The 27,275-nt window shown below is 36.7% G+C and overlaps 1 long non-coding RNA gene across 1 annotated transcript; it reads left to right on the plus strand.

Annotated features, from left to right (window-relative positions):
* The first annotated feature begins 457 nt into the window (after window positions 1–457).
* LOC135290604 (uncharacterized) lies at window positions 458–27,058 on the plus strand. Its single transcript, XR_010353362.1, has 2 exons — window positions 458–767; window positions 24,731–27,058. It is a non-coding gene; the product is annotated as an uncharacterized LOC135290604 (long non-coding RNA).
* The last annotated feature ends 217 nt before the right edge of the window (window positions 27,059–27,275 follow it).

A 27,275-nucleotide genomic window follows, 5' to 3' on the forward strand; every position in this document is an offset into this window, starting at 1 on the left:
AAGGGAAGGGAAGGGAAGGGAAGGGAAGGGAAGGGAAGGGAAGGGAAGGGAAGGGAAGGGAAGGGAAGGGAAGGGAAGGGAAGGGAAGGGAAGGGAAGGGAATTCCACAATTTTCACTACAATCAGTTCCACTTATTCTATATCTTTAAAAGGAAAATTAAAAAAGGGAAAAGTTAGGTCTTTTGCTTATGAATTTACAGTCCGTAAATTTTGCCCTTTTTTTGGTTAGTTACTCAAAGGTATTTATCTTTTTTCCCTCTGACGCTATTATATAAATTGCTTTTTACCTTTGGTGCACCTATGTCAATTTTTAGTTCTCTCATGTTTTATAAAGTTTTATCCCGAGCGTCTCTGGCACTCTGTTGTACCTTATTCCAGGGAGAAAAATGAGGCTGGCTGTATCTGGAGATGAGGTTTTGTAAGGGCGACAGCGAGAAGGGGCAAGGGCTGCTCTCGGTGTGGCTGTACCGAGCCTGGACGCTTGATGTCACTGCAGGACCGGGGACGCGGAGGAGCGGAGCCAGCACGGAGCCTCATCCGCAGGGACCCCCGCCTCCGCAGCGAGACGCAGCCGGAACGGGGTCTGAGATGCCGGCGCTGCCTGCAAGTAACGGGGAGGTGCAATGTATCTTTCTCTCTTGGAACTGATGAATTCCAGGACGTGGAAAATACAACAAAACCAGCCTTGCTGCAGAAAGAATCTTTGCAATTACAATTTTAAGATACTGGGTTTTTAGGTCCCGAAGCCTTTTACAGAGCTTGCTCAGGTAAAGTCAAAACTACAGATTATGGGATACTCATATGATTATTTACTATAATGTTTAATACAGTCAAATAGAAGACCTGGGGCTTTGCTAATTTTTAAATTTAATATACTTCCCAACCCCCCCCCCCCCCCAAAAGTAAAACAAGTTGATTTCAGACTATTTACTTGTTTCATAATTTTGTGTGTATTCTCTGCTTTCACTTCCCATGCCTTCACATACCTTTCCTCGATATACATCCCGTCATCAAAACTCACTTTCATTCATTGTTTATGCACCTTTGCACTGTTTTTGTAAAAAATCCTCTTCACTTTCTTCCTAACTCTTTGCTTTTTTCCCCTCTGTGTTTTGTTTCTACATACGACCTTTACACTTTGGTTTCTTTCAGTCATATTCTTTTTACTGTCAGGCTCCTTTTCACTCCATTATGTTAAACATTTTACTCTGCCCACTTTTTTTCCATAGTTCTTCCAATCTACTATCGCCCTTTCTCTTCCTCCTACTTTGCTTTTCCTTTCCTGTGGTTCCTGTTATATGCTACCTTTGAATGTCATATTTTCTCATTTTTTTTCCTTATCTGCTTTGTTCTTTTCTTCTTCTGTCCCAATCAGCTGAATTGTCTCCATCCTTACTATATATCTCTGAAAAAAACCACAATTTTTGACTCTTTAATTTTTCGTGTCAGTTGAGGGACTAGGGATAAAGGACAAACAATGACAGACCACTTCCTGGCCAACATTTCTGCAACTGCAGTCAGATTTGACTTTGTCTGCAGAGTTGTGGTTTCTAGTAAAATAATGTCTTGCAACCCAGATTGTGAATTCAGTCTTCCTGTCTTATTAGCTTGCTTTGTAAGTCAATTCAATTTTTCTCTCAAAAACATAATTATTCTTAATTGATAACCATGGACTCTATATAGGAACATACATCACGTATGCACAAGTATTTAATCCACTTTAAGTGGCTGAAACTGAAAAATCAGTAGTCATTAGAGAGAACATATGAAACACAGATAGGTGACAAGCACAAACACACAAACACACCCAGTTATAAGTGAAAAAAGACTTATTTAAAATGTTTCATACCACTCATCCTGAACTGACTGCTCAATTCTTAGCCTCATTTAAGACATGTAAAATATCTTCAAAAGACCTAAGCTTTGAAGCATGAAATGTCAAACTCAAATAGAAATTAACTATGTGAGTAAATAAAACCTTGACTTTACAGAGTCTTATACAAAGAACTTTTCCCTTGCTAGCATATTTTTATGCTGGGAGGACTAACTAATTTTTTTTTCAAGCTCATTAACCATTGTTATAAACACTAGTCTAAATTTATAAAAATTATTTCTAACATCTATCCAGCATGGATTTTACTGTTTCTTATCACATCTGATATAGAAAGTTCAAGCCTTAAAAATTGCACATTGTTTCTAACTGCAGCAAATCATTTGGCCAAATTCCCTCACAACCTATGCTATCTTCTATTTAGGCTATAATTGCTACAATACCACTAATATTTGCTTATATATAACTTTGCATAGCATTTGGTCATGATAATTTATATTTATTGATATTAAATATTTTTCATATTTTATGACTATGTACTCTTAAATGAAATTTTACTTTTAGATATTTTTTTATTAATTGGGATTGCTGATTAGCTTCTAGCACAAGGCAGGGGTTTTGCCTACCCCCCAGACAAATGATCAGACAATGAAAGATAATGCATACAAATAATTCAGCTGTGCTCTTAGAGTGAATGAGTGAGTTGCAACACATAATGATAGAGCTCCTTTCCCGTCCTGTTTGAAGACTTAATGGGTGCCATACCTCTTGATAAAAAGCATTGCAGCTATTCAGCTACTTGTTATTCATGTAAATGTTTTTATTTTAAAGGAGGATGTTTTTGGCATTGCCAGAGTGGGTCAGAAGAGCCTTTGTTATGGTGGAGATATTGGACCAGCCAGAAACTAGAATCTGCTGTATCAGGGTACAAACTGCAGTAGCAAATAAAATGCCCTCTCAGGCCAAAATAGTGTTAATCTTCTGACCTGAAACACAAGGCTTTTTCCCCATCCAACACTCTTCCTCTTGATGTTTATTGCAGTACCTCTTGATATTTTTATAAACCATTTAAATGACAACTTTTATAAACCACTGAAATATTAACTTTTTGAGTCCTGGTAACATCTTATGTCATTATTCAAGCAGCTGGAGCTTCTGGGTGGGTTGGTTTTGGAGTTCAGTGATACATCTGTGACAGGCAGTCTACCATTGAACTTTATTTTTGGGCACTGTAGCAACAACCTTGGCATACCATACATGTGCTCAGCTGAATTAAAAATGACATTGAGGTTCCATATTTTAAACTGTTTCTGATTATTGCAGTGTTGTTACCCAAAGTCCCAAAGAATTGCCAATGAAGTAAGTCCATCTTAATTAATATATTGCAGGTAGACCACCTGTAAATTTGGATTGCACTGGAAGCATAGTATTTGATGTACTAGATCATAAAATGCTATGAGACTGTACAGGGCATGATGTATTTCCAGTTACTGCTCTCTCTTTTTGCTCAGTAGGCTCCTAGCCACATATATTTAAGGCAAATAAACTCTGCTTTCTCTGAAGTGGTTTTGATCATGTTTGCTGTTGCTAAAGCAATACGGTGTGGTTTGCTAGGACTCAACAGAGAAACCAGTTAAGGCATGGCAAGATATAAGCTGACCCTTAGCTCAGGACACATTTCTGTGCAACTACAAGGTAAATTCAGAAAAGAGGTTAAAAGAATAAGCCAATATCACCCTAGCTGAAAATAATTCCCTTTTCCAATTATTTTTCCTCTTTTCCTTTCTCTCCTTCTTCTTCTCCCTTCCTCTCTCTCTCTCTTGCTGCAGGTCCCCACCCCAGCCTGCAGCTGGTAATAGTTTATGGGGCACGTTGTTGTGTTAATGCATTGTTAAGGCTGTTTCTGCTGCTGGGTCTCTGAGAGGTCAGTGTCAGGATTATTTTACTGTGAACCCTTGATATGCAGGGTACAGCTGGGGACAGGTAGAGTTTCTCCCCCTTTCACACTGCAGGGAGCTGAGCTGCTGCAGGCACCCCTTCCCACAGTGTTGCACTGCTGGCAGTGTGGACAATAAAAAATAATATGTTTCTGATCAAAATTAATTAGGGCTTGTAGAAGCATGTGTATTAATGGACTAGACATCACATCACAGACATTGCCTGATACCTCTTAATTCATCTTGGTAAAGCTGCAGGTGTTAAAGAGCTCTTGAATGTTGTTGTCTGTGCAATACAGGCAAGTAGCAAAAACAATTCTGCAGCTCATAAAGTAAAAGTGAAAATAAGAGAAAATGATTAAATACATAAATGATAAAATACATAAATGATAAAATACAAAATGTTAGTATAATTGAACTTCTGACACTGGTGTCTGCTGGTTTTCTAGAACAGCAGAGAGTATTACATGTAAGGCAACATCTGGATTTGAAAAGGCAGATTGCAATGTCACTTCTCAGTTTAAGAAAATGTATATTTTCTCATAGATTTTTTTGGAAAAATATGTCTTATAAAGACAAGGAGAAAGAGAGAAATAAAAGTAAAATGCATTTTAGACATCAGATACCAAAGCAAAAATTTTGTATTTGTAGTATTTGTAGCACAGAGGGAGGAAAAGGCTACCCAAAACACAGAATTTTTCTTTCTTTTTCTAGCTAGTTTTAAGATGCACATTGAGTGGTCAGTTTTTGTACTCAGTTGCAAGGATAATCATAAGCCAAGCATATTTATGGTTTTGTAATAGCAGCTTTATTTACTGGGTCTGTCTAAATTTTTAAAGATCTGTTTACTTCATAATACATAATTAATGAAAACTACTTCTCATTGGGTATTTATTAATTTGGAATGCATGAGAACCAGTGTAACATTTATGTAATGTTCAGTGTATACATGCATATCTAGCATCATACATGACAGCTAGGGATGCAATAAATACTCAGAATTAAGGAATAGGATCCCTGAAAATCTTCTACTGGATATGTTTTAGATTGTCATATAAAGTAACATTTCTCTTACAGGAATAGAAATGGGAATATAGCTCAGTCACAGTCACACATGTTACAAATTTACATTTATTTTTTTTTCCTAACTTCATGTTCATTTATTGAAGATGCTTTAATTGATCACTTAAATGTCCCAGCTATACATATAATCTGCACATGAGAAATTAAAAGTGTAAGTGCTTTTAATATGAACCTAATGTGATCCTTCCCTTTCTGCAAAGTACATGTAAGATATAAGTTAAATTCAGAGGTAGAAGTCCAGTGCTGACCTAGACCCTGTGAGAAAAAAGCAAATTCAGAGAGATAAAGGCTGTCAGTGTCCTCTGAACCCAGCAGACATTGGCTCAAGTGCTATGTAATCAAAATATATTTTTCTTTTAGGGGCGTAAAAACAAAATAGGAAAATTTGCTGTACAGAATGAACATTCTTTGTACTAGGAAATCTCAGACAGAAAGAATTTGGTTATTGGAAACCTGCAATGCAAAAATGCCAAAACAAGGTTACTGGGAATTTTCAAGTCTTAGAAATCTCATAAAAAATTAACACGGGAAAAGTCATTATTTTTGTGCTACCAAAAGGGTAGAAATCATGGTAAATCCTGGTTCTTCATATGAAACTGTTTGGAGATAGAAATGGGGGGATTAGGCAGAAAACAGGCTGCTAGTTTTTCTCACTGTTGAATTGTTAATATAGAAAGAAAGGAAGAGAAATACATATGCCTCAGTAGTACATATTTGACAGATTACAGTAAAAATTGATGCTTTATCCATTCAAGCTGTAGTGTTGGTGCTGAATCTAGATTTCTGTAAACACACACATTTCTCGCATCTTTATTTTAAAGGAAGGCATGAAACAAATCTGTAAAAAGTCATGCACTACATTTGCTGTGGGTCAAATACCTGCTGCAGGTGAATGTGAAAATTATTTTCATTCAGAAACCTTTTTAGTTACTTGGCTATTTACTCATGCCTTTGTATGATTGATAGGTGCAAACTTGACTCATAACTGTACAATTACATTTTTGCAAAACTGTCTTCTGTCTCTCCCTCTTCTGAGGTTTAGAAGTTATTGATTGATTTTATTGTTAGTTACAGTTCAGAAATACAGGTTTTTCTTATTCTGCTTTAGAAGGTTTATATCAGAGCAGTGACAAAATACTTCCTTACACTCACTCTCATTCTAGTGGTTTTTCTTCTCTCCTCAGCAATCTTCCACATCCTTTTCTTGTCTCTTTTTCTATTGCTACTATTGCATGAATGTGACCTCATCCAGAGCTCTTTTGAACAGTATGTGGTCCCTCCTTTGCCTATTATCTCTATACCAGTGATGAAACTGGAGGGGATGAGTAGGAGTAGCTTAAACAGAGAGGATAGAAAAGCACTATAGCATTTTTTAAGACTAGAAATCTAGACAAAAAAAAAAGGGAAAAGTGGTGATCATAATGAACCTTTTGTATTTTTAAAGAGAAATATAAGCCAGCAGCAGCTAGAAAGGTAATGCAGAAAGGAGATGATGAGGAATAAAACTGATTAAGGCCTGAGTAAATGAAAATAAGAGTTCTTCCTGCCTAAAAAGGCTCATTCCTCCAAACTGTCCCAGTACATCAGCAGAGAAGACAGAAGTACAGATAACCTCAGTAATAACATCTGTTCAGGATAGATGTCAAAGAATACTAACTGGAGAAGCTGTGAATGCTAAAATTGCTGAGTTCTGCTGGAAATATGCCAACAAATGATAATGTGGCAGTCTTTTCAAGAATTAATATTCTTCAGACACTAAGCTGTCCTTGTCTTTTATATCAGGTCTGGTGTCTAAGATGCTGTATCTCCGAAGACAAGACTGCATCAAGCAGATAGCATGTGTGTGTCCAGAGAGGTCAAATAATCACTTTCTATGCCTTCTCATCAGCTTCCTTTCAGCCCTTGAATCTGCCAATTAACTAACTTTGCATCTCAGAAATTACCATTTTTATATTAATTTACTCAGTTAAACAGGGAATTTTTAACAGTTTGAGCACAGTGTTTTGGTTACACTAGAATGAAGACATGGATGAAATGTATTTTCTAATCATGAATAGAGGAAATGGGTGCTGTTTTACTTTTTTAATATCCTGAAATTTTTGCTGAAATAATTTTGAACTGCTAGTAGAATTTGCTTCCTCAGGAACTCACACAGTTGTGCTAACAAAGTTATTGTTGTCTCAGGCAATATTAAGAGAGTTTTGGAAAATTATTCTGAACACAAAGTGTGAGGGATAGAACTACATTTTAAGCATAAAACTAGAAATTGTATGCTTGACTTCTGATTCACTGTCTTGGTTTTAAAAAAGTTAAAAACATTAGAGGAAAAGTTATCAAGCCTAGAATGCTGTAGAAAGGTGAATGTGTACCGACAAGAGTTAAACAGACACCATAATTCCTGTCCTGTAGAAATTAAAAATAGTACCATTCAGAACTGCAACAAAAATGACATTTTGAAATTTTCCATGTGATGAAAATTCTGACATTTTGCTTAGAGAAGGTCAGAGTGACATTTCATTGTGAAATACTGAGAGTGTTTCTGGGGCTTCTTGGGTCATCTCTAATCACCTGACAGGTAGAAACCTGAGGATTTGGGGGTCCTTTTTAGTGCAATGTTCCTGGAATGCTGGGGGGCAAACAGCTTGGGGTCACGGTTTCTGCAACAGCCTGCCTAACGGGTGGCCACTAGACCAGATGAATAGGGTGGCAGAGTGCCATGCAGAGCATTCTGACTTTTATTAAGATTTAACAATAATCAAAATGTTCTCACCCAACATTCTAATAAATTAAGAGTATAGAAAATAAGACAAAAAAGTATAACTCCTTGTGTTTGCAAGGTGCTTTGTACTTTGTGAGGAAATTATCTTCTAAACCAGCTTAAGTACCTTGTTCTTTCTCATTTCCTGAACATTGCCAACATACCAAATCATGACTGCTTTTTCAACACAGGGAAGTATGGGCTTTATATGTTATATTTTTATTTTAAACTTTGGGATGACTTTACATTCTGTGGCTAAATTCAGTTCTCTTAGGCCATCTGTGGTTATTGTCAGATAACCTTTTAGGGGTTTTGATTAGTTGCTTGATTGTTTGGTTGGCTCATTCACTTTTTGGAGTTTTTGTTGTTTTGTTGGTTGTTTTGTTTTTGTTTTTCTTTTTGGCTAGGTGTGTCAGTATATGTGGAGTAAGGACGTTTAAGAGCCTCTCTGTCCATTTTCTTTCTTTGAAGCCGTGCAGTCTGAATTAGTTCTGCCAGCTGGGTAGGAATAAGATCGTCTGATGAAATAGAATATTTTATATAAACCATGATTAATGCATTATATGAATGGGAGACAGAGTTGTCAATGAAGACCCAGTAGCTCCCTTTGATCGCAGAAATCTTTCCTCAGCTAGTGCAACTAAACCTTTTTCCCATTCACTAAATGGAAGTTATAAGGGCACAATTACTGCAATCATCTATACTCAGAAGCAATGTCAGTGTTCCATCCTCCAGTGTGGGAGGGTGTTCCATCCTCTCCAGTACCCTGCTGTCAAATCCATGATGCTGATATACAGTAACATTCAGTTGTGATATAAGGCAGAATATCTCTGCTTTCCTTTTCTGTAGCCTTGTCCTGCCTTTTTTAAGGTGCAGGGGGGAAGACTAGGAGAATAGCCATATTCAGCCCTCATCAGCAGTACCATGAAACTTCATGCACACATTCTTTATGTTGTGTTCTTACCCTTCCTTCCTGCCAGGTAAGGAAATATGAATATATAGGACATACTTGACACCAAGAATTCTTGATCCCAAGGGTACATGGTTCTAGTCTTTCTAATGCAAAAATATGTCTAACATTTTCAAGGACATTTTCAAGTTACATTTTAGCCTATGAGTGAAGGTGAAATGTAGGGAAATAAATGCTGTTCTTGGTTCAGCCCTTTAGCAGTCCACAAGACTGATTTTAGTGTACTTGATTCAATTTATTATACAACAGTTAAGCTCCATCTGGCGAACCAGATATCTTTGTGGAAAAAAATGAATGCTTATGTCCATTCTCCAACTTGCAAAATTTGTGGGGTGAAATAAATACTAATAGATGTCTTCTGAATTATTTTGCTAAATAATATGTATTGTAATACTATGTTCATTGTCTTATTTAACACTTCAAAATTCTTTGTTAACATATACAATGCATACTATAAAAAATTAAATTTATTTGTGAAGAGAATATGGTCAATAGTTCAGTTTAATTACTATTGTTTAGAATCTCTATTGGGCAAGGTTTACAAAATACCAAAATTATCTCATTTAGGTATCATTCTTTTGCTTCTAAGGACATGCAACTCAATGGAGATCTGCAGTAATTTTGCAGATTGAGAATTTGCTGTCTTCCAAGAATAAACTTCAGGAGATTGTGCATCAAAGCAACACAGAAATTTTAAGGAGTTGCAAAAAGTTATGTAATAAAAAGAAAATTGCTTTCTGATCATAAACAATCATCTTTACTTAAATTATTGAAGACCAAGAATTGAAAAAAAATCATGCAGAGATAGTGATAACTAAAATATTAAGAGTGGAAAATGAGAGAGATGCCAACTTCCATCACCTCCAAGTATGTCAAAGTAGTTATTTGTAGTGATCTTTTATATTCTCACAATGAAATAAATAGCACTTACCTAGAGAATTCCAGGGGACCTCAGCTCATTATTAAAAACCAAAAAAATTTTGCATGTATTTGCACATTACTTTCTACTTTATTTGTACATTACTTTCTACTTCAGAGTAATGTAGGAGTGCTTCTGGAGCCGTAATACACCAATTTTTTTTTTCTGCTACCCAACTTAAAAATGCACCCAGCTTTTTTGGAACAAAAAATAACTCAAACAGATGAGAAACAAACCTCTTGCTTTTTTCAGAGGAGCATCATCAATTAGTTTAAGGTATTTCTGAAGGAAGGTGATAATGTATAAATGGTACTTCATCATGTTTTTGGGCTGGCTATTCAAATAGAATAAGGTAAAACAAGAAAACAAAACTGTTTTCAGTATGAGAATTGACTTGTGGAACTGCCTATAAGATATGCTAAAGCTATTTAGAGCTACAAGGGAAATTACAGCTGGTGACTAGGAGAGGTTTGAAGGAAAAAGTGTATGTTATTCAGATATATAATTACTTCTGCCATTTCTGCATAGCGGATGACTTTCTGACCAGGAATTGAAGCAGCTGTTCCCAGTCCACTGACAGCAGGAAAAGCACAGTCTTGTGAGGGTACCCGGTCTGCTTGGAGAGTATCTCAGAACTAGCTGGCTTTGAGCTGAGTATCTGTCCCAAGAATCCTGAAAGTTGGAAGCTGTAGTCTGCTTTTCACTTAGAAATTCAGTTAATTCTTCATCAACCTTTAGTCAAGGAACATTGCTATGTTTCACAGCATTCAAATAAAAAAATTAATGCCTTTAAAACTTAGTTATTTCATTAGCTCATTTGGCCTCCAAGTTGCATGACAATGTTGGTGGAAGAAGGGGGAAGGGAATGTTGCTATTGGTCCCTGCAATTGTCACAATGTAAAGGTAGTACAAAACAGGTAGTACAAAATAATTTCAAAATTTAAGTAGGGTAAATTCTGCAATTTCTGGTTAATGGCTTTGACTATGTGATACAATGGATGGTGAATCATGGAGGTATGTTCAGTGTGGTCAGATGACTACCCAAAATCAGACACTCTTGGCATCCATTATGGTACCTTGACAAAAAAAAAAAAAAAAAAAGGTAGATGTGTAACAGAACCCCTTTGACTTGTAATGATACCTTAGAGGGATTAGGAGTTAAAAATGTAGAGGATATTCACCTCAAATTAATTTTTCTCCGAGTATTTTCTGAAAATAATAGTTTTATTTTAATCTTTTTGAAGAAATAACAACATAAAGAAGATATTACCAAAGATATTTGAAGTTAGTCTGACCTTCTCATGAAGAAGTTTCATATTTGAGGACTGACTGGCTGTACTTGAAGTGACCAGGAAGAGTAATCTGAAACAGTTTGCATATGTTGCAGCTGCTAATATTCAGTAGCTGTTACAAAATTTTTTCTTCTTGGCAAAAAAACAACAAAAGAACTGCTTACTTGGACAGTAATGAATACTAGAGCTGCCATTTTAGCCATAATTATTATTCTCATGGCAAGAGTAAATGTGAATATCTTCAGTGCTGAGACATCACTAGTGATGCAGAGGCTGCAAGCCTTTGAATATATCTCCATGCCAGCCTAGAAAGGGTCAGATTTAGAAATCAGATCTTCACATAAATTCACAGAATATGCATAGTAGGAACTGAAATTAGTAGGAATTTAAAAAAAATGTGGAAGAGGAAAAACTTTTCAAGAACTTCAAATTTCTGTCATTCAAACTCTGACAACAGCTTGATTGGGGATATGTGAAGGAAAAGGTTTGCTTTCATAGAAGAACTTGTTTCTTGCAGAGAATAGATTACATGATTCCCAGAATATTTGAATCATGGCATTTAAGCATCAGAAAAAGTATCTGAAGTTCTTTTTAACATAAGAAAGATTTATCCAGAAAAGCATGAAATTTAAAATGGTAAAACCCAGTGTTTTGTTTCCAAGATAAGAACATTCATGGAAAGCTTATATTTATTAGTAGAGAATTCATAGATAAGCTGCCTAGCATTTCACTTTACAGACACAGATTGTTGATTTAATGAGCTGATGGAAAGAAAACTATTTCTGTATACTGAGCTTGCAGTGGTTAGATTTGCTACACAATGATGCATACAATGCCCATATATAAACCAGTCAGGGGATACTCTCTACAAGCTTAAGTGCCTCACATAATTTATTTTCCTCCCAACCAAAGTCTAGTAACTTCAGCTTGCATGATTACTGAGCTTTGTGTTCTAGTTCTTGCCATCAATTCATTCTAAAACTTGTAAAATGCAAAGTCCTGGTGTGTATTTTTCTTTCCAATTCTTTAGTGAATGAAGAATTCCTTACATTAGGAATCTCTGCAAAGATATTGCAGAGATGGATGAAGTGAATACTGGCATATGATTTGATTTGTCATACATCTCTGTCTAAAAAAGCAAAAACATCCACTCTGCATTTTAGGGCCAGACCACCCGTTAGAATAATGAGCATAGTGCTTGTGATTTCACATGGTTTCAAATGACATAACTAGTACACATGAAACTGGTTTTGTTGCAAATCCATTCTACGATCCTGATAAAAAACAGTAGCTGCAGAGTGTAATGTGTTGATAAGGAGACAAAGGAAAGGCCTCTAAGTTTGCATGGTTACCTTAGGAGCTAGCAAATCTGCACACCATTTTTTTTTTTATAGTATGAGTTTTCACTTTAATTGGAGCTATTATTTGTAGACAAATGTTGTGTTAGTGGAGGAAGGGAAAAAGTTGTGATACACAATTTCAGAAGGAGATAAGTATCTTGATAAAAGAAGGCATAGGAGGGCAGAAGCATAATTAAGCTGGACTGACTGTGGAGGTCATGGTATAATAAGTATCAAAGGATGCAAAAGCAGAGAAGCGTTGGCATGGAGACTGGGAGGCACTTTAGTATTAAATATAGGATATTTCAGATGGAAACATGGAATAGAGCCTGATCACAAATACTGTTGGATTTTCAGTAATTCATATTACCAAAACCTCAATGAAAACCTTGGACTTTTGCTGTACTGAAACAATATTTTGTTTCAAGTAAGTAAAAGTTTTTATATCTTCATAGGTTTTGAGGCTTGTAGTTAAGTTCTGTTACACCTTGTATGTCACAGAACATGGATTTTCATCAGGTTATTCCTACTGGTATCCCTAACAGTCTTTTAAAAAGGAGATTTCTGTTTTCTATTAAACCATAATAGCTGTAATTTTGTTATCATTTTGTGCACTTTTGTGACAAGTTAGAAGATTCTGTGGTTTGTCCTCCAACTGGGACAGTATTTCAAAGATGTCTGAAGACTAGGAGTTATGACCTGCCCCAGAAGGCAAGGGTAACCCAGGTTCTTGTTTACAGATCCCTTGGGGTGTGTTAGAGTGGAACAAAATGGATGGGTGTTTGTACACATATTTATATAGGGCTTATTTTAGAAAAATATGACTGCAATGGGAAGCAAGTATTTAGCCATTTTTTTTACTGTTATCTATAGTAATATAGCATTATGAAAGCATAAAAATATTACTGGAAGAAAGGAAGGAATAAAGAAACAAAGGAAGGGGTAAAAACATATCATCACCCATAGACCTTGCAACAAGACTTTATTGTTGCAATTTAGTTGTCCATTGGCTGAAGCGATGCTCTTGATTCATTGGGGGTCATGTAAGAAGTCCTTAGAACACAAAGTTGAGTTTTTTATGCTTAGGCTAGGTGAAAGCATCCGGGTACCACTCCTGGAGTGAAAAGTTTTGCACTGGGTGATGTAATACTGGATGATGAGATATTTCATGAGTCTGACACCTGATACATTGCAGCTGACTACTACATCAGCACAGTTGAGTCAATTATAACCTATTATGGAGCCATAACAGGGGAGTTATCACAGCTGAGTTCACCTGAGTAAAGACAAAGAAACAGTACTCTGCCTCACAGGGTTTACCTCTTTTCTTATCTTACTCAACACCCACTTTGACACCTGAGTTGGCGCATGAGCTTTCCCTCTGAACCTGAGTTACTGTGCATGAAGGCATCTTGCCCCCTAATTGTTCCAGTCATTTCAGTCTCTCCCACATCCTTTTCCTTAGGCTTGGCATGATTGAGAAGTAGTACCACCTTGATTTCCTCTCACCAGGGAATACTTATATAAAAAACCTGCCCTTGCCTATACAAGGTTTATATACTGGTTTTTGTTGTTTCTTAATTGTATCTTAAAAATAGCTCTTTACATCTTGGTTGGCTTTGAAAGCTTTGTTTTATTAAAGACTATAAATGAAAGAATAGAGACTTGTTTGTCCATCTGTGAATCATAAAATAAACATTGGCAAATTGACTACATCTCTCTTGCATCTGGTATCAGTTTTCAATGGTCTTTACAAAATTACTGAACATATGGTTGGAAGACAATACTTGTGATATGTTCTCTTCAACAAATTATTTAATTTCAATAATGTAATTGATTATTAAGTACAAATTTATATAACAAAAGCATAGCAATTTATAAAAATATAAATAAACATAATGAATAAATAATTAATGACTGCCAAATCAGTCAAGCTTAGGGCTTAATCTTAAGTGAGTACATACTCTAGCTCCCAGATGTCTACTAAGTATTGTTAAAAGTATGGTTACAAAACCAGTAGTCTAACCTAGGCAGTTTCTGGGTTCCCTGTGGGAGTTTGTGATACTTAATGTGAATTTGTGTGAGTGTGAGTTAGACTGCATCTGACCTGCATTCATCATAGATGAGATGAAATGCATAGGTAGTGTATGTTTAGCATGGACAACAGAAGAATCCCTCAGAGTTGACACCTTAGAACCATCGTGCTGACAATGAAGACAAGGAGGTTCTGTAAGAGTATGAATTGCTCTTTTCATGTACCTGGACAAGGCCAAGCCCAAATCCATCAATGATAGTGGTATCATCTCTGAGATAATATATTTAAGAAGCAGGAAAAAAAAAATGGCACAGCTGGAGTAGGCCTGCTGGCAGGATTTGTGACTCTGGTGGGAAATATACTGGAGAAACAAGTTCCCAACAGACGGCACCCCATTGAAGAGGTGCATGCTAGAGCAATCTGTTCCTTCAGGACTGTACCATGTAGGAGGGAACTAGTCTGGACCAGCTTGTGAAGAACTGCTGCCTGTGGGAGATATTCCTGTTGGTACAGTTTGTACCCTGTACTCTGGATTGTACCCTGGTCTCCCATGGGAGTGACTCCATCCTAGAGCAGGGCAAAAGAGTGAGAAATCCTCCCCTTGAGGAGGAGGAAACAACAGAGAAAACTTGTGTTGGACAGACCACAACACCCATTCTCCATTCCACTGTGCCACTCAAGGATGAGAAGGGAGAGACTGAAGAGTGAAGTTGAACCCAGTAAGAAGGGAGGGGTGGGGGAAGGTGTTTTAAGATTTGTGTTTATTTCTCATTATCCTGCTCTACTTGATCAGTAATAGATTTGATTAGTTTCCCAAAGTCAAGTCTGCTTTGCCCATGATGGTAACTGGTGAGTGATTCCTCCTTGTCTTTGTCCTAACCTTTGAATCCTTTGTTATACTTTCTCTCTGCTGTCCTATTGAGAAGAGGAATGATGGACACCTGGAGTCTGCTCAGGGTCAGCCTATCACACTAGCATGAGATCAGTTTGCCCTGTTTAGTTCTGAAAGGCAGCCACTTATTTCACACTTAGAAATTTTTAACATGGGCTTCTGCTTCCAAACTGAATTGTGATGTCTCTAGGTCCTCTTTTTGTACCTAAAAGGAGAAATTTCTCCTTTCTAGTTTTTGCTTAGCCTGGTCAAGTTTGGTTAAATCTATAACTTCTGTGATGAAAAGATTAAAATACATTTAATTCCAATCTGATCCAATCTTCTTTTCCAATTTTTTTTCATGTAGTTTTTTTATTTTCCTCCTTTAGTGTACAGATGTTGTTTTTCTTATTTTATCCTGTGTGAAAATGGCATTTTAAGCTATGGAGTAAATAAGTATGGGGCTTATGCAGTGTGTACAGCTGATAGGAGATGATATAATGGAAGAATTTTAAAACTTATTTCCTCTCTCCAGGTATTCTTCCCTCTCTTTTTAAAGCTAACTCTGTGATGCTAGACCAGCTTATAGGTATAAAAATGTATATTTTATCTAAACAGATAGGCATCTATCTATCTATCTATCTATCTATCTATTCCATCTAATCTATCTATTTAGATATATTGTAAAGGTGTTTTAATACCTTTTTTTTTTTGCATTTTTTGCTGTGGGTTACTTGGGATCATTCTGGTTGGAAAGGATCTTAAGATGTTATTATTCCAACTTCATGTTCAAAAAAGCCCCTCCTTGGGCCTTTTCTGAAGATGGCTCTGATGTTTGCCCATTTCCCATTGTCAGGGATCTTCCCTGATCACCATCATCTTTCAGAGATGGTGGAGGGTGGCCTGGCAAGAACATCAACCCCTTTCCAATTTTTTTGATTGCTGTTTGTCTAGACCCATGGACTTCTATGGATAAAGTTTTCATTGGTAATCTCTGGCTTGATGCTTTTCCTCTGGTCTTAGTCTTTCTCCATGAATCTTGCCTCTAAGCATGGAGGCCTGGGAGAAGTTTATAGGGATAACTGTGGCAAAGAAGTTATGGAGTATCTCATCCTCATCTGTGTCCACTCTTGGAAATCACCCACATTCTTCAACAATGTCTCTACTTTTTCTTTGTTCAGACCTTTATGGTTGATGTAAAGCAAAAGCTCATTTTACTTTTGAAATGTCCAGTTAAGCTGGGATTTTCCCTATAATACCCTAATACAGTGCCCAGGCAATGCTTCCAAATTTTGCTGTAGCCTGTCCCTGAATCATCCTCCCACCCTTGCTCTATCATGAGTTATCTGCCAAGGCAGACTGGTCTCCTTATTTTCCTACCTTTTTACAGAGTATTAGGTTAGATGGTTCTTGCATTGGAAGGCTGCCATCCTTAAAGCTCTACAACTTCCCTGAGCTGCTCTTTCATGTTTCCAGGACTGACACATCCAATAGCAGTGTTGACATTTCTGACACAGACTCACAAAAGGATTTGTGGTGTAACTTATACAGAAACTGGCTTTTTCCTAGTTTGCAGCTGATTTCTTCTCTTATTTGTTATGTGAATTTCAGGTTTTAAAACTTGATAATCACTTAACATCATCTGAACCTGAATATTCCCTGACTGAGAAGGCACTGAAGCCATGAGCAAATAAAACCTGTTTGAGCTGCCTAATTCCAATCAGAATTGCGGCACTGTTCCATAGTATCTCTGCTGGATGAACCAGAACTGGCATATCCAGTGATTTCTACCAGCTGTTTTCTGCCAATTCCAGTTCCTGACAGGTAGCAAGCTGTGTAGTTGGCAGCAAAGAATCACAAACAGTTCAAACATGCCCTAGGGAGGGCAACTGCTTACCCAAAGCCCATCAAGGAATTGCTATTATGCTTCGAAAGATACATATACATTCACCACATCTGTCTCCTATTATTTGTACTCTGAACTGACAAAGGACTGAGATAAACATGTGCCTGTTTAATACTGTACAAGAACAAGGTGTTTGTAAGAGAAAAACATTGTAGACACTTTGGTGAATAATTTCCTAATGAAACTTCTTTTGTATACTCTGTGAAATGTTTCTGTATCGAATCCATACCTTAATAGACCAAGTTATCTATTCAAACACCCAGCTAGCCTATTCAAATACATTAAATTTAAATTTGTTCATTTTCATCTGCTACTTTGAAAGTCTCACAACATAGCACAAGAAGTCTTTATCTGGGGACCTGCTGCCTTCTTAATTTCTTTTTTGATTTTTCTGAGAGGTCTCTTCACAATGAACCAACCAGAGGATGCTGTAAAATGCTTTCTGAAATATTAATGGTTTTGCAGCAAGTCACCATGGCTTGACAAGCTCCCTTTCTTCACATGAACTATGCAGCTGTGCAACTGAACTATGCAGGCTTCTAGTTAATTTCAAATACAACAAGATTTGCCTTTGGTTTTGCTTCTGTAATGAGTAAAAGCATTCTGTTATTAGTTGATGCAGGTCGGATGATAAATGATAAATTTTTAAGCCATGGAAAGAAACACATCTGTTTGTGATTCTCTGTTCTTCTCCGTGTTATCTTAGGTAAAAATGAGGCAATAAAATTGAAGGAAATTTGGTGCCCATAGATTGTGAACAGGAGATGAAGGATGGAGTATTTTAAAAAGTAAGCTTTATTAGGTAAAGCAAAGACACGTTATGGAGGAAATACTATTATGTCTCTGTAGAAGAACAAATTTTGGTAATAGTGTTACAGGTCTTAAAACGTGTCCAATGATTGCATTTTTAAGATCTTGAATGGGTTAACAGCCACTAGTGTAAATTCCCATATCACCTCCAACCAAAATTACAGTGTGAGTTCAGGCATCTGAAGTAGAAATATTCAGGTGCCTTCTATCTAAAAGATAGTACTGTATGTAGCAGGTATTACAGCATTATGCAGAAGGGAGAAATTTGTGAAGCTGTCTGTTGGCTTCATTTATGAGCTGTTCACATTCAGAGCCCCAGAATTTGTATGTATTGTGCAGGGGTTTTTGTTCAGTTTTTTTTGTTTATTTTTGGTGGGTGTTTTTTTTGTTTGTTTTTTGTGGTTTTTTTTTGGGGGGGGCTTTTGTGTTTTTTTTGGGGGCGGTTGGGCTTTTTGTTTGTTTGGGGTTTTTTGTTTGAGAGGTGTTTTTTTTTATTTATTTTTTTTTCTGCTTGAGGGCTACGCAGAGAGTACAGATGCTCACTTTGTAACTGATTTGTAGTGACAGGGGTTTAGTGTAGCCCTGCAGTGACTGACCTGAAGCATTCATGATTCTGTGCCTTAAGCAAGAAGGAATAAATTATTCTACTACCTTTCACTGTCATTTTAAATCTGTAAGGGAGCTGTACAGTATAAAAACTTTAAGACTGAGATTCTATTGTTAACATATGATTTCTCTAAGGCAGCTGTCAAAGATGGAAATATTTGCCCAGTGTAAGTGTTGTTACTATTTTTCAATCAGAAACCAAAAAAAACATTTTATAAAGGGATTCTAAAGTGTACCTGTTAATTACAGTCATCATATCGTCTTTCAAATGCTAATGGTCTGACTCAAATTTCACTTTGTTTAGTTGTGTTAGAAGTTATGATTAAAGAATGGTATAGCTTTATAGTTGTTTTACTGCCATCTGTGTGCACCAAGCAATAACTCTGTACAGATGGTTGTAATTCAGAGACAGGTTGCCACATGCAAAAAAAGTATGTTTCAGTTATTTTAATAAGATTTATTGCAGCAGTCACAGTTAAATGCTTGAGCCTTAATGATAATTGCCACTAATCCTTCAAGAAAAATGATCAGAGTTCAGTAAACCACAAGAAGCAGATTTAGCTATAACCTTCAAAAACATCTCACTGCAAAGGTATGCTTCCTTTTCCATTTTGTGTTTTCTCCCCCTCCCCTTTCTTTCTTGAACATTTATTCCTGTACCTTTGGCCTTGAAGCCTTTGGTATGAAAAGACGAGAGATTTTTTGCTCATCTTTTGTTTTCCTTTCCATGTATAGATGTTTATTTATATTGAAACACCAAGAGAATCACAAATTAATTTAATTAAGTGGTAACAAATCTGATGATAAAGGCAGGTACCTCACAAAATTCTCAGTTCCTTTACATTAGGGACCAGGCCCCATTCAAATCCCAAAAATGCCCTTTTTTTAATGTGTCTGTGATGGCAGCAGTGGTTTGTATTCTCCATTTGGGCTGGCATCTTACATCTCTATTTGGCTTCTATAATCAATAACTTCAAAACAATACTCCAGGCCAAGACTAAGAGAACCTTGGCAGTATCATAAGGCTTTTCAGGTTAATACTCTTTGTGAACTGAGAGGAAAAATATCCTGTGTGTGTCTCACAAAAGTATAGTTGGAGTATCAGTTTGTGCCTAAGAGTTTATTCAGCCTTAACACTACAATGCCACAAGAGATACAGTTCTTCCTCTTGAGTTTTAGCTTAGTTTATTCTTTACTTTCTATTGGATAAGGAGATTTTCAGCTAAATGTATGTAGATGTGAATATACAGAAATGCTGTGTGTGTGTGTGCATATGTGCAAGGGTGCAAAGGTGCATGCATGTAGGTACATGTATACAGAATGTGTATTTATTATAAATCACCCTAATTACAGATGGAATTAAATAACCATTTGCTTTTAGATACTACTCTTCAGCTTTTCTTTCAATATAGATATTCAATTTTAATTTAGACAGGCCCCTTATCTTGTGGCTGGGACAAGTTCTGGCATACAACTGATAGAGAGTATGTGAGAGCGAGATGAGATCTGGAGTCCAGGAAAGTTATACCAATTTCTTCTTATGTGCCTGTCATAATACAGTTTTGACTTGTGATGCTACAGAAATATGGAATTATAGTGCACACATGTATAATAAAAAGATAGATACTAGACAACTATCTTAAAGGTTTCAGAAGTAATTGTGATACTTGTGGATTGTTTTTCCTGCTTGCTGTTGTTGTTGACCTTGTTCCATAAACTGTTATCATCAGCTATGTCTTGAATTACGATAAGCATTCATGGAGAAATCACAGCTATGATGGTCCTACTATTTACTAGGGGCCATTATAGCAATAACATTGAGAGATTCCGTATCAATTTTGTTTTGCAAAATAGTGGTTTTGCTAGCATTTAAACTAACATAATGAAAATTATGGGAGTAGTGTGTAAAAAAAGAAGGTTTTCCTTTTCTTTCTTCTTGTATTTGACCTCTTTTTTTTGTAAGACTGTTGCTTTGCAGATTACGGATGGAATTAGAAACATTTAAAAAAAAAAGAAAAAAAAAAGGGCAGCAAAAAATGACCTTTTCTCTCATCTTTTTGTATCTAGTGAAATACAGTCTTGCAGTGCCCCAAGGTGAGAAAGGTTGTCACTTTTTGTCTGTCCGGACTATTGTTCTCTGCCACCATGAAATTGTATTTAAGGGGAAGGGTGCTAAATTCTATTTTCACTCAAGGCTCTGATGACATGGACTGAGAAGCTACCTCAGTTTCTGGATTGTTGATTCTTTATTGGTTTAAAAACTCCAATTTCCAGAGAAAAAATTTGCAATACTGCTGTACAATACAAAAAAATTAAAAGTTTACAGGTGTCTTTTTCTTTAGAATAGCTTTTCTGAAGTCCTCAGATTGTGGGTAGTAAACATTTTAGGATTCTTTTTCAGACTGAGAATATTTAAAATGAAACATCTTAATGAAGGTACTGAAACCACGTAGACAATAAGTTCCTAGGCATTTTAATACATATGCCATTTTTTGTTTAAACTTATCCCCTTGGGGAAGAAAGGGTTGAAAAACTGAAGATATGTAAGGAGAGAGAAAAATGAATTGTTTTTAGAATTGTTTTCTTTTAAAGACCAGCCCTGCACCTGGAAGATGGTGTAGAAAATACTCAGTGTGAGAAAATTCAGTAGTTGTGTTTGCTTTGGATTGTTTTCTGTCTGCTAAAAAAGAAAAGGAATTTTCTCAGAGTAGATAACAGGATGTTGTTAAAGACTTAAATGCCTTTCCCAAAGACTGGTGCCCCATTGTAAGTGGGAAGGGAGAGAAGAGTGTCCTGAGATTGTGGAACACAGCCTAGTGAAAATTTCTGCATGCTCCAGGCTCTTGGATATGCAGGGCTCTGGCCTTGTCCTTTTTGTCCCTGCTAAAATGAACTTAGGAGTGCATGTGTCTCTGCTTGTTTTTTTGGAATCCTCCAGCCAGTGAGATGGAATAAATATACTCTTTGCACTTCAGCCATGGGTTGTGGTCATCTTTGTGTCACCTGAATATACTTGCTTCGCACAATCCCAGGGATAAAAAATTAATGCAGTTCCTTGTGGGCAGCTGTGACTGGTTAAATTAAAAAGCAGCATTAGCAAAATGTTAAAACACTCTCTGAAGACTCTAGAGGCTTACCAGAAGAAGCTGGCAACTGAAGCAGGTAAAGGCTGGAAGAATGCAGATCAGTCTTAGAGCTACTTCATGGTATTTTCCACCTGCCAGAAACAACTAAAGGCTATTCCTGTTTTTGAGAAGTTTGGCCTTCCAGTCTGGAGAAGTAAGGAGGAGCATGCAGTGGAGGAAGAGACGAATACTGAGAATACTTCCAGTATTGCCAAGCGCATAAGTATTAGAGCATTTTTATGACTATTTTGGACCACTGAGCTATGTAAAGAAGCTGGAGAAAGCAAAAAAATGGCCTTGAGCTCCATAATTAATAGATGCTGTTTCATGCTGTTTCCCTGGCCTCCTCCGCTTAACTTGCTGGAGATCAGCAGATCTGCTAACAGCACAGCACTGTAGGACACTTTGCAGCAGGGTTAGCTGCACCATTAGGAGACAGCAGACCTGGTATTAGAAAGGCACAGAAAGTTCACTGTCTGACTAGAACTGGAAATTTCCAGCCATACTGGCAAAAAAGTGTAAAGTCATATTGTAACCAGCAGTATTTCAGCAGTCCTAAATGATCATGCAGGGGCTCTAGAGAAGAACTGTATCCCTTTGTGTCCTAGCCTTACCTGCTGTGTGTCTGTCTCTATATACAATAATCTATAAATATGTGTGAGCATCTGTTGCTATATTTCTTCCCATCTTCCCTCCAGAAGCCAAGATTTCCATAGTCTGCTGCCACGGCACTTGTATATGACATTTTGAATGCATGAAGTGCAAAAGCATGACATTTTGAATTAGAAATTAATTTAACAAACGAGTCTGTTGGAAAAACGTTTCGATCCTCAAAATTTGTCAAATGATATTTTAAAAGTTAAAAAGAAATTTCACAAAATGAGCTGAGGAAAGTTAAATGCAAAAGTTAAGGGGAAAAAATGTTCAACACTCAGCATTATGAGCCTAACAGAGAGGACATGAATATGATGAATGAGGCAAGTTACTGCTTAGTGCTGCTGTTTCATTTCTGTTCATCCTTTCATGTTTAAACTTTGGAGCAAAGAACTCACAGTATGGAGTCTCCAATGGTGACTCAGTCTTATGTGCAAAGTTGAATGCAGTAGACCCTGCATACTAATGCAGTGTACACAGCAACTATTGACCATTTCTGAATCGCTGAACTAAGTTAAAAAATAAGCTAGTTGAGAATGGGCAAAGTTGTCAAATTATGGTAGTACGCAGATGCAAATAATTTCCAAATTCAATTGGCTTGCAACACAAAGAGATGCAAACTAGTACGTATATTTAGTTATAGCACATTACATAGAAGTTTCAGACTAATGACCTTGGATATTAGATTAGACTGCTCTAAACAGATCAAAAACTGAAACATCCCTACATACTATTTTAAGTGTTAATTTTTTGTACTTTTTGAAAATTAAATTTTGGGAGGGACTAAATTGTATGAATGAGTTCAAAGCTCCCAAAGTGGGTGCTTCTCTTACTTTCAGATTCATAAAAATTTAGGCTGACATTGTGCTACGGTCTAATTAAGATCATCAAGAAGCTTCCTGCTGCTTGCAGGATTGGGGCCAAATGATGGCACCAGATAAGGAAAATAGATGAAGAGCTTACATGCTATGTGGTACTGGAGGTTCTCCTTCACAAGCTGAAAATAGGCAGTATTTCTCTACCTGGTACTGTGGATGTGACCCACATAAGCTGCCTTACTACCCTAGAACAGGAGTGAATGGACAAGATTTGGTGTCTTCATACTGAAAACACAGGGAAGCAGTTCTCTAAGAGTCAGAAAGCATTTCTACTCTTTCTATAAGTGGAGAAGATGATGAACTATTGTGTAGTTATAGTCTTTTTTCTTTCTGCAGGTTCAGATTTCACAATACCTTTTAGAATAAACAGTTTGGATGGGATAATTTGGGTGATTTCACATGGGACTGCTTCTTCAGTAGAAGTTTTCTGGGCTTCTGCACATTGCTCTGCATTGCTAGGAATTGGTCTGTCACACCATGATCTGACATTTGATGCATGTGTAACATCAGCATTCCTCATTATTGTACAATGTACAGTGGAGTAATATATTCATGTTTATTAATTTAAAATCCTGTTTGCTATGAGCAGTAATAACACTTAGCAACAGTAATTTTCTACTTCATTTGACACTCTACTAATTTTAGCTGTATGACACTATTTGTGAGTCTGAGAGCTACACTTTATATCTTCTTTGCATTTATTTTATTTTTTTTGGTTGGTTGGTTGTTTAGTTTTTGAGGGGGTTTTTGTGGGGGTTTTTTGTTTCTTTTTGGGTTTGGGTGGGGTTTTTGTTTGGCTGGTGTTTTGTTTTATTTTTGTGGGGTTTTTGTGGGTTTTTTGGGTTTTTTTGGGTTTGGGTGGGGGTTTTTTTGGTTACTTGGGTTTTCTGGTTTTGTTTTTTTTATTTTTTGGGGTGTTTTGATTTGAGCACTAATGGAATCATATAAGATTTCAACATCTGACCTCTTCGGCATCTTCTAATTTTATTCCAAACATTTGCTTTGTCTCTGTACACAAAATCTATAGACTTCACAAATTTTACACCTTCTGTGCAGGAGTTCTGCTAGTGCTTTTAATTTCATTTGACATTCAAATTTCCTCTTAATTTCCTTAATCCCAGAATTCTAGAGTGCTGAGGCTGGAAGGGACCATTTGAAGTCATCTGGTCAAAGTCCCCTGCTCAAGGAAGCCATCTTGAGATTACTGCTCAGGACCCTGTTCAGGTGGCTTTTGAATCTTTCCAAGAGCAGACACTTCATGAACTATCCAAGCAACCTGTGACAGTGTTTTGTCACTCTAATGAGAAGTGTGTCTTGATAACCATTTGGAGCTTTATGTGTTTCAGTGTTTTCACTTGGCCTCTGGGCCTTTCTCCGTGCCACTGAACAGAGCCTGGCTGTATTTGTATCACATCCTCTCTTCAGGTATTAGTACTCAAGGGAAAAATTCCCCTGAACCTTCTAACAGTCATGGTTTTCTCAACCTTTCCTCACAGGAGAAATGCTCCATTTCCTTTCTCATCTCAGTGGACGTTTGTTGGACTTTTTTTTAAGTGGCCATTTCTTTCCCATTCTGGGAACCCCAGAATTCGACCCGGCACTCTTGTCCAGCCACCAGTGTACCCTTAATCTCTCTCTGTACCTACTTTCACTACCCTTCTTTTGTAGTTTATGTTGTTTCTGCTATTTTAAAACTATTTTCTGTTATTTTTCAGCAAATTGTACTGTGAGATGGGAAAAGAGTCCAGAAGTCTTCTAGAGCCTCTGATGTTTTTCCTAGCACTTGACATACATGTGGGAAGCAGAAGAAAGGCCAAGACAACCTATAAAGAGACAAAGGAATGCTTTGATTATCGGACAAGCAAGAGATGTCAATATATGACAGTCTGATAAAATACAAATATCAATGCAAATTGCAAAATATATGCATGAATTAGCAAATTTTTCTTTTTGTCTTTAGCTGAGCACATTCTTTTAATCTCTCCTCCTCTACCCATCCTTATCTCTTTGTTATCAAGTAAAATTTATGTTTGTACCACAGTTAAGCACTTCTGAAGCATTTTAAATGCTGGTATTTCAAGGTGTCTAGTGGTTTTGTTTCACCAATTTTACTAGAGGATCTTTCCCTTTTTTAAAAATCGGATTTCAGAGACAAAGGGAAACTCTATGTTGCACAAAGGTAAAACAGTAAGCCTATGACAAAGAGTTGCAAATAACCATACAGCTCTGAATTCTGATGAGCCCAGAAATTACATGATTTTTTTCCACTAAGCATACTAGAAGTAAGCATCCAGACATTTTTCTTTAACAAAAAAGTACTTGAGCAAGGTCATACCGAGGTCGAAAAGCAAGCTTATTTAATGTGGAAACTGGAGCAGCCTGCTCTGCGTGTTCAGAATACATAAACATTCCAGAAAGTGGCAAATTCATACAGCCTCTCTGTGTAACAGCTACCTAGAGTGCCATGCTTTTTCCTGTTTTCATTCTTTTTTTTTTATTCACAAACAGTCTCAAGATCAAATTTACTGTGCTAATGTTAAAAATTTTATCTAAATAGATACATTTGCCAAGGCCTTTTTATTTCTAAGGATGACATCAGTGACAACTGCTATGGATTTTTGTCAGTCTTGAAGGAGTTGGAGTGTTTCTGATTTTTTCTTGGTGAGTCCATTTGTAAATCCATCTACCACTGCCATTGTGATCAAACAAATTATCAAAATAATGTGATCATTATTTGGCTACGGTAATTTTCTCCACAGGATATTCACCCCCCTCATTTCTGTTCTCCACACTTTCTTCCACTTCCAAATCTATCCTTTTACTGACCTTTCCATCTTCCAGTTATTCTTCTGGCTATTAAATGTATTTTTCAAAAGTTTCAGCACAGTCTTCCTCAGATCTACCTATCAGATGTCCTTGCTTACCTTTTATTTCTAGTTTCCCTTATTTTTTTCAGTTATTCTTTGGGTCCATTAAAGGTTTTTTGGGTGTTGTGTCTCTCCCACTCGCCCTCTCCTCCACACCCCAAAGTTTTCCATAGTTCTGTAAGACAAAGTCTCCTTTTTTTCAGAAAACACAAATCCCTTCCAATACAGGTTTTATCAGTCAATTTTTTCTTTGCCACATGACTGCATCAAACACTAAATGAGAAAAGTATCCAGGCAAGAGAACCAAACAATATGTGGATGAAATAACAGGAAACATGAATTGTCCAATATATTGCATAAATTTGGAGTTGTAAAGTCTTTTCCTCTTCCTTGGTTCTACCTACTTTTTTCATCTGGGAGACATAAAATTGGATCACAAATTCTTCCTGGTAGAGGGGGTGTCTTTTATTTGTGCTTTAATGCACCGATCACAGCATGTAAAGAACCACATGATTAAACATATAAAATTTCCTTTTTCTTTTAAATAAACTTTGAAAAGAATAATGAATAACATCAAATTATATTTTAGCTTCCAGTTTTCAACTGGTAGTAAAAGCCCATCTATTGACTTTGCTTTCCTCACCTTTAGACTTATCTATAAATGTCTTTGTGTTGTAACATTTGCCATTGATTTTGGACATTTCAGAAATCTTTTTGTAGTAGATAGACTTTAGTATATTGTTGTTGCAATACAGAACATGTGTAACAAATTTTGTTTTTAGCAAAATGAAACTGAAATGTTAAAAAATGAACATGACTTTTCACCAGTTGATTCATGCCCCTTATTCTTAAGAAGGCTATGTAGAGAAGTGTTAAAAAGCAACTTGTTTCACTACTGCCTTGCTGTCAGTAAGATCTACAGTTGAAGATAATGGGACATGATCGTTTCTGCCATAAAGCAGCACTTAGCCATTGTGTAACTGGGTGCACATCAAATCTGACTGAGCTCTCCCCACGCACAGAGCGGGGAGAATGGGTCCGTGGGATGACTCTGACCACTGGTGGCAACAGTAATTTGCTTTCTGTAATCCTTCAATTTTCTCTACTTTTTATCTTTCCTCCTTGCTCTCTTTCTTAAGAGTAAATAAAAGTGAATTATTATTTTGGTTACCAACATTTGGTCTCTTTTGTGTCTTAATCTTGTCCTAAGTATATTTGAACTTTTCCCCACTCTACATATGCAGGTTAGGACAGTCTGTTGGCATGAACCAACAAATTGGGGCACTTAGAATAACAAATTGGAAAGGACTAGCTCCTTTTTCTTACATATTTCTGCTCACTTTTCTTGTACATTATTTTGGAATTCATTAGCATAGCCAACTATGATAGTGCA

This window comes from Passer domesticus, chromosome Z, assembly GCF_036417665.1.
Source record: "Passer domesticus isolate bPasDom1 chromosome Z, bPasDom1.hap1, whole genome shotgun sequence".
NCBI lineage: Eukaryota > Metazoa > Chordata > Aves > Passeriformes > Passeridae > Passer > Passer domesticus.